The sequence below is a fragment of the Pygocentrus nattereri genome, chromosome 16 (assembly GCF_015220715.1).
Source record: "Pygocentrus nattereri isolate fPygNat1 chromosome 16, fPygNat1.pri, whole genome shotgun sequence".
Classification (NCBI taxonomy): Eukaryota; Metazoa; Chordata; class Actinopteri; order Characiformes; family Serrasalmidae; genus Pygocentrus; species Pygocentrus nattereri.
The window spans coordinates 27,721,024-27,729,617 of NC_051226.1; the positions used below are offsets into that span (position 1 = coordinate 27,721,024).

The 8,594-nt window shown below is 41.7% G+C and overlaps 1 protein-coding gene across 1 annotated transcript in view; it reads left to right on the forward strand.

Annotated features, from left to right (window-relative positions):
- LOC108429379 (POU domain, class 4, transcription factor 3) overlaps nt 1–1,436 on the forward strand; it is a 3,756-nt gene extending 2,320 nt beyond the window's left edge. Inside the window, exon 2 of the mRNA XM_017701082.2 lies at nt 1–1,436. This exon is cut by the window's left edge and continues 1,131 nt beyond it. The gene's annotated coding sequence lies outside the window, so the exon portion shown is untranslated.
- The last annotated feature ends 7,158 nt before the right edge of the window (nt 1,437–8,594 follow it).

The window sequence follows — 8,594 nt, forward strand, 5'->3', positions numbered from 1 at the left end:
TCAGTTACGCTTCTCTCCATCAACACTCAATGGAGAAAACACCAAAACAGTAAAAGCTGAAATATTCAGCGGCGCATTGACACAAAACACTTAGACAAGGACAGGGACCTAACCCCATCAGGGCTCCATCGACTTGTCCTACTACTCCGCGAGAAAAAAAGCCACTGAAAACCTGTCGGCCGGGATGCACACCCACTTCATCGAGATCCTGCAGGACTCCGCTTTTAGCTTCAACCCCAATAAAAGCTTTATTTGCTCCTTTACCCTGCGGAAAAAAATCAATACACCAAACTACAAACTATGAAACATTCAGAACCCCACAGCTCTTCAACAGGACTTTAAACTTTACCACTTCACTCCATAAGAAACAGGATCAAAGGACTTCAAATAAGGACCTTCTTTACTCAAGGTGGTGCTTCAAGGGTTCTTTAGTAAAGACAAAAGCACACGAGCAAAGAATCATTTCCATGTTTCATGGTTCTTCAGACTGGCGGAGAACGCGTTGTAAGTGGTTCTATATGGACATTTTTTAAATGGTTCCTTATAGCATCAAAAAAGGGTTCTTATGAACGCACACATACACAACACGTTCTCCATTAATCTGAAGAACCATTCATGCACAGTATGATTCGCCTGAGTGTTCATGGTTCAGTCTTTACTAAAGAACCACTGATGAACCGTCTTTGTTCAGCGTCTTCTCTCCATCAGAATCCAATGTTTTATCCGTGTCTTCACTCACTGGAGAGAAAACAGCACAAAACAATGGGGAAAAAAAACATTTTAGAATAAAAGGAAAAGCGCAGCGCTGAACAACCAACGACAGGGATCTTCTCTTCATCTGGGTCAACCAAAAGACTTGATCTCTCACTGAAATCGACAGGGATGTAAACTACCTTCACTCCAACAGGATCCATACAGACTTCATACTCTCCTCCTTCACTCCGCGTCTCTTCTGCGCACAAACTGTCCATCATCATCATCACCATCATCGTCGTCACCATCATCACCACCACCACCGTCATCATCATCACCAGAATTTCTCAAAAAGGGCGTTTTTTGTAAACAGGTGGGAGGTGAGGGTGGGCTTTAATAAGGACTATCTCAGTATTATCACGCATCACGTTCTGTTTCTAGGTGTGTTCGTGTGTTTTGATATCATCTATATTTAAAGACTCATTTCTCAATGAAATATTCACGTCGGTTTGTGATATTCGTCGCATATTTCTGTGGAACTCACGTCTGTCCACGGCTCACCAGCACTCACGATTTGTTGTTGTTGTTGACGTTATTTACTGATGTGTTTATTTAATTTTGGGCATTTGCACCAGCTGTTGAACATGACTATGAAATGAATATGCAAATCTGTAAAGACAGGGGTAAAGAAATACGGACTATGCTGCTATATTTAATAGACTTTTGTTGGGCACCTGAGAGCACTGGACGTATTCTCACGCTCAGATTGCACTTGATCAAAACATTGTGTGACTTTGAATGTTATTTAATAAATGATTTTTTTTTTCTAAGCTGTTGTGAGTGGTGGTCTTCGTGGGGTCTCCGCTTTGTTCAGAGCTAAGGAATCCATGTAAACACATTCATTCCGTGTAACAGTGTTAAAGCACCGCAGGCACAGAGAATTCACCCTAATGATGAAGGACTATAGCAATACTGCAGGATCTCTATACTTCGTGTACGACTCTTAATTACATCTAAATCTATTAAACCCTACAGACTAAAGAGGCTTTTGCTCAAAGCGTTTAGTATTTTTGTTAGTCTCTGCTTGTTGACTCTTCATTGTCATGACTTCTCTTTGCATAGTGTTATTTTCTCGAGCCCATTCTGGAGTTTAGATGCATTTTACATGGTGTTATGTACCATGTTGGTGTTTTGTATCCGAGTTTATTTTTTATATACTTTAGTCTAGTATACCACCAGCCCACGGGCAGTTTCTGAACACAGTGCCAAAAATATCTGAAGCCATCTGAACCATCAGAAAAGCAGCAGCCATTTCTTCATCACTGAATGACACAATCCATTCAAAATTGGAAAGGGATTATTTCACAGCTGATCAAGTTGTTTAAGCTCGAATCTATTTTATGTAGGCAGAAAGCGAACTAATGTAATTTTGTAGACTACGTATGCTTTATTGATTACGGCATTATCTGGCGAAAGCAACTATCTGGCAGGCAACCAACAGTGTTAGAGTTAGTGCTGAGATTAGGGGAAGGTTTGAGTTCCGAAGTGAAAAATCAATAAACCCTAATTTGACCGGGTGTGTTCGAACTTTTGCATATGACTGTATAGTTGTAGGTTAAAGACAAGCATCTACTACAGCGGACCTATTAGTCTTATAGTACAACTTATATAGTTCACCAGAGGATACATCACTAGTGTTATAGGTTACTACAGCACTATAGAAATGTTATAGCTGATTACAGTATTACTACATCACAGCAGGTTCAGTAGGTGTGTATATATATATGTATATATATATAGGTACAGCACGAACACAACACTTTCAGAGTGAATACAGTGGGGATTTTTACTAGGTGTGACCACGTCCTTATCTAGATCGCTTTAATTGTTTTCAAAATGTAACTCACCGCGGAACTGACTCTTACGTAAAGTTGCTAAATAATGACGTAATTATTTTGAAATGATTTGATTTTGAACTTTTATTGGATTTTCTTTGAAATATTATTATTTGGATAATTCTCGACTCCGAGAGGCTCAACCCTAACTTGCAAAAATATATTTTCACCACGGCCAATGTGCAGCCTTAAAAATATTTACACACGTGACGTCACCTTTTATTTTATTGTCCTGTTTTAAAACAGCAGGTCATGAAAATGGTTGGACATTCGAACCCTAAAGCCGTTGTTATACCACTGTAAAATGGACCATTACTGCGCTCAAACTGTTCGAAACGTTTTGCGTCTAGTTTGTCTCGCGCCAGCAGGGAAGGGGTTCTGCTATCGCTACATGGGGCGCATCCCTTTCGCCGAGTGTCCGCACATGAACACCGAGGCTGTTTAGTGACCTCGCGTCACACACTGGAGAGCAGCGCTCGCTACATAAACCCATGTTAATCATTAAAGGGCATGAGGACTCTGATAAAGCGTGAATCTCGACCCTGCTCTCTTTATATCTTGGTTTTATTAATAAAGCCCCTCCAGCAGCTCCCTATTAATCTGACCCCGCGTCCTACACGCTGAACAGCAGCCCAACTAAACTCCTTCAGTTCCAGAAACATCAACACAAACTGTTTTACCGCTGCCTCGCTAAACGGCATTGTCTGCTCTTTAATCAGACACCGCTGAATAATAAATGCTCAGTCGCGCGGCCGGATTTGAGATTATTAAATAATGGCGATGCAATATTAATTGTATATTGGTATAAAAGCAGGCAGAGGGCTGCGGGCAGAGGGATCAGCGAAGAAACGCTGCTGCGGACTCCTGGGATGCAGGACAGAGAGAGACAGAGAGAGAGAGAGAGAGAGCGAGAGAGAGAGAAAGAGAGAGAAAGAGAGAGAGAGGTAAGAGCTTCTCTCATTACCTTCAAATACTGCATTTCAACAGCTCTTGATACAGATTCAGCATTCTCTGTTATGTAGACCATCAACAAACTGTGCGTTCGTTTGAACTTAATAACTTAAGGAAATGTATTATTATTATTATTATTATTGATATTATTATTATTATTATTATTATTATTAACTATGCCTTACCTGCTGTGCTATTTGCACTACAATAATTTAAAATACTTTGTAGGCTGGAATAAAGGGCAACGATATATTTAAGCATTATTATTATGCACGAATTTCTTAGCTTTAAACTAAGCGGCTGTCACAAGTTTGAAGACCCCCGATGAAAATGAGGTTTTGTTGGTTTTCTGAATAAGCGAACAGAAACAGGGAACAAACCCAAATATGACTTTTTCCTGGGAATTTTTAGTCGACACGTTCTATTTACGTGCAGAGTTTAACATTAAGAAAATAAAATAAAATATTGAGCAAATAAATAAGCAAATAAACACAAACAAAGAAACAAAAAAAAATACAAATAAAAGCATAAAATGTGCGAAAACATTGGCACAGGACACGTTCTACTTTAAAACGTCTCACAATGTATTCAAGATTGACAAACGAAAACCAAAACAAACGAAAACACAACAAAAAAAAAAACAAAAGCTCTAAACAGTTCGATATAAATCGGCAGTTTCACTGAGAAGATCAACAGAACGTCGTGTCCAGGGGCGCCAAAACTTTTGGGCTTTAATGCTTTTCTGAACTGTACTTTGTCGCTGTGGTGGCATCAAGTTTGAGACCATAACTGCACCAAAATCCTGATGCAGTTGTTTTTCACACTGCACAGCCTCCGCAGCCTCGATCATCTCGATTCCAGCCTTTTTATTTGACTTTTCTATTTTAAAACCTGAATATTTAAACACCATTTAATGCTCACAGCTCGACCGTAAAGACCGTGTTGTACCTTTGAGGTGTTGACCCGTGTATGTCACTCTTTATCTGACAGGGCGAACCGCCGCTCTTCACTACAACCGCGTCCTTTAAAACAGTCTAAATTGAGTTTTAATGGTGAGAAATATCGCTGAAAATGCGTTAGTATTAACGCACAGTTAGTCGGGTAACGCTTAGTTTCAGATGGCGGTCTCTCTCTCTCTCTCTCTCTAACCGAGTCTCCACAGGTAAGGCGTCTTACCGTCTCCACACAGGTGTAAACTAATCCTGAACCTGCGGTCTATGAGGCGAGAGAGAGCAGCTGAATTATTCACGACCTGCTGAGTGAAGAGGCCACTGAGCTGCCGCTCACCAACGCTGTTCACAGCCACTGATTACAACGGGAAACAGATAAACTGCTGCTTTCTAATCGAAAAACACCCACAGAGACTGACTGAACCTCGTGCAGCGACACTTCATTCACAGACTTTCTGTCAGCGTCACCCCGTTCACTCAGATTAAACTGCTGCCTATTAAAGTTTCAGTGAAGGACCTCAACCTGTAACAGGGGCTCGTCAAAGGTTCTGTAATAAAGGTAACAGTAATGTATAGAACCGCGACTCAAAGAACTATGAACATGTTTAAACAGTACTTCTCCATGATGTAGAACCAGTTGGTTCTTTAAAAAGCGAGAACAGGGTTCCATTGCTACAAAGTACCGTTATTTGATGTGTGTGTGTGTGTGTGTTTGTGTGTGTGTGTGTGTGTGTGTGTGTGTGTGTGTGTGTGTGTGTGTGTGTGTGTGTGAGAGAGAGAGAGAGAGAGAGAGAGAGAGAGAGAGAGAGAGAGAGAGAGAGAGAGAGAGAGAGAGAGAGAGAGAGAGAGAGAGATGGTGTCTTTCTAAAGTTAGTAGAGATGTGCACTGACAGAATGGGGATGAAGGCTGTGTGCAGTTCGACTGCTTGACTGCTGGTGGCGGTGCTTTTTTCCCCACCGGTATTCCGAAAAGCCCCTCCATCCCCCTGGCCGAGCAGCTCACACTGACAGGCAGGGATCAACGGAAGCTCAAAATGCTTGATGGCCACGTGATTCACCCCTTCAGTTAGTTCTTTGCAGGCATTTTAAACCCATAAACACAGAGCGACAGAACTGGCATTTTGGTACTTAGCAGTCAATAAATGCATTGATTTACAATATTTATACAGAAAACCACCATGTGCATGCAGTTACAATAATAATAATGACAATAATAAAGATAAGTTACATTTATATAGCGCCTTGCACAAACGCAAGGTCGCTTACAACAACATGAAGAAAAAACGGCTGGCTCAAGTCAGCAGGAGCAATTACTAAATTACTTACCATCACTAAAGATTACAACAATAACAATGCGATGTATATGTTACACAAACAATAGCCACACCACTGGGAAGCTTAATGCTTTGTTTATTAAAAATAAGAAACGGGTAAAGAACTGAAAAACCCAGGGGGAGAAAACCCAGAGACTCAGGGTGCAGGGTGGGGTGCTGTCTTATTGTAGGGAGTCTTTAGGCTGAGTTAAATCCCTCAGTGGTTCTTGGCATTAATCCAAAGCCAACTAAACTCCAATATGCGCTATAAATCTATATCTATAGTGACTTATCACGAAAATAGCTCTTACGTTAGCTCGTCCCTCAAAATGCATAAAGTTAGCCTTATTTTATCTCCTCCTCCTCCACTCCACAAGCTCACGCACCAATATTATATTTAACTAATATTTAACTCACCCTGCGGAAAATCACGCTTAGAAGCCCTTTTCTATAATTCAACAACGGTGAATGAAATGACATTAAGGGCAGGTAATTTACAATTACTAGGCTGTTTATGGTGAACACTATGGGTTGCTAACTTTACTCAGTATCCTAGCCTAATCTGTTATCTGTTAATGTTCCCTAAATCTACTATTTTAATCGGGGATAATCCACTAATCCACATGCGTTAATATGCATATTAATTTCATTCAGACGTGCTAATTATGCACAAACTCATTCTTTAATTGTTTTACTCTTTAAAAGTGTAATTCTGCTGCAACTCGGCTGCGCTGCTAGTATTTGCTGCTAACATCAGGGAACTACTGAGAGGCTCCACGATCGGCCATAGCTGGAGAAAAAATGGTCCATCACAGTGAACGGAGTTGAAGCTACTCTCTCCCTACACGGCTCTGGGTAAAGTGCGCTAAGACTAAAGCATAAAGTACTAAAGTAACTGTCCAGCTGCGTTTACCTCGGTAACTAACCGCCTGTTGCACAGGAACAGAAGTCGGTTTGTCGACGCTGTCCTGTCTGAAGTAACATAATGAAGCTGGACAGCGAGAGGTGTGAGCAACAGCAAGGCAGCCCAGTGGCCCAGACAAAAGAATAAAGGACATGAAAGAAAGAAATGACTTAAATGGAAACATCCTGATCAAAATGAATGTGTTAGCATTAGCAGCTACTCAGAACAGCACAAATACAATGGGATCGAAGTCGAACTAATCGCCAGCCTGCTGGTCACGTGACGGGTAAAGTTTGATCTCGTATCCAATCCGCTCGCAGGGGGCGGGGCTTGTCTCAATACGGGTGGGGAAAGCTCTGGCTGCGAGCTCAGTAATAATTCATGTAGCGCCGGGAGCAACAGGAGCGAGCTCTGTTTTCTACGTCCTTTCATATCAACATCACCCGGCCAACAGGGAGCCCGTACCGGGGGGCAGGGAGGAGACATGGGGGTCGCCTGGGGAGGGGATTCGTCCTGCAGCGAGGACGAATTTTAACGAGACGCGCTGGAATGAGCGGTGGGGGGTTAGAACCTGTGAGAAGATGAGAAGAGAACAGTGATGGAGAAGGAAGAGTGATCAGCGGCTGGACGCTGATTTTCAGATGATATTTGAATGATATTAGTTTTCACTTACATCATGTATGACGTAGCATAAAAGTGTCCAGGATGCATAAGTTTATAGAGCTAGCCTCAAGCTGAGGTGCGGCTGAGATGAAGCTGATCTTCTTACAGATCAGTTCAGAACTGATTAAAAATAAATGGTAAAATAATCCGGCGACGCTCCTCACAACTGTACTGCACAGCGGTTCTAACATTAAGGTCGTTTAACACGACTGTAAGCATCTAAATGAGTAAATGGCATAAATAAATGTGAATAAAAAATACTTGTTATAGTAAATGAAAGAGCTTTATTTATCATAAGGCTGCAGTAGGTGACTTACATTTTGCTATAAAGCAAACACAAGGCCTCATGCGCACATTAATGGATTCAACATCGCTAACACTTCACTGAATTCATATATGGAGTAAAATGTGTCCTATTTTGTAAAGCGGATAGTTCCGGCCCTAATCTGACTGGCTGAGCCGCTTTCTAAACCCTGTAAAATCCTTCATGTAGACCACTGTATTCCTGCGTCATTCTGTAGTCCTGCGTCATTCTGTAGTCCTCATTATGCACATATTAGGAATTCCGGTCTAAGCCCCATTTTTCTATGGCCAGAATGAACAGGGCTTTCTAGAAGTCGCCTCTGTCGCACCCTGTGTTAAACAAAAATGTCCAGAGCCCGATACTTTTATCCCGTGTACATTTTTCTCCCGATCCACCACCGGATCCTTCGAATTACAAGGTCGTAAAGAGCTATCATAATAATATTGCTACATGAGAGCTAAAGCTAAGCTACTGTAGATCAATTTGATAACACTATGCTACACGAAACTAAGGCGGGCTGAGCAGGAGCTCGGAGCTGTGCTATCTTATCGAAACATTCTACTGTAGCTCATATCTACAGGTATACTGGTAAATAAAACCTCTAGGTAGGATATTTTGATAAGCTAAAACTCCTTATACTACCCGTGTTAAAACTACAAGGCTGAATGGTGCTTCTTTTCTCGCAGCTTCTTGTTTGAATGTTCCTGTTCCACCTTAAATGGTGCAGCAGCTGGAGCAATGGTGGAGGACGCCCGTCCCACTGCCGACCTTTAAAGCTCAAAGCTAAACTTCACCTCTGCAGACCAGTTTCTGATCCCGCCGTGTAAAGTCTCGCAATGTCGCGAACGCACACGCGCAGAACGTGTTTACACGTTTCCACTGTAAATGCAATCGGATACAGGCGTTTACATGGCTATTATT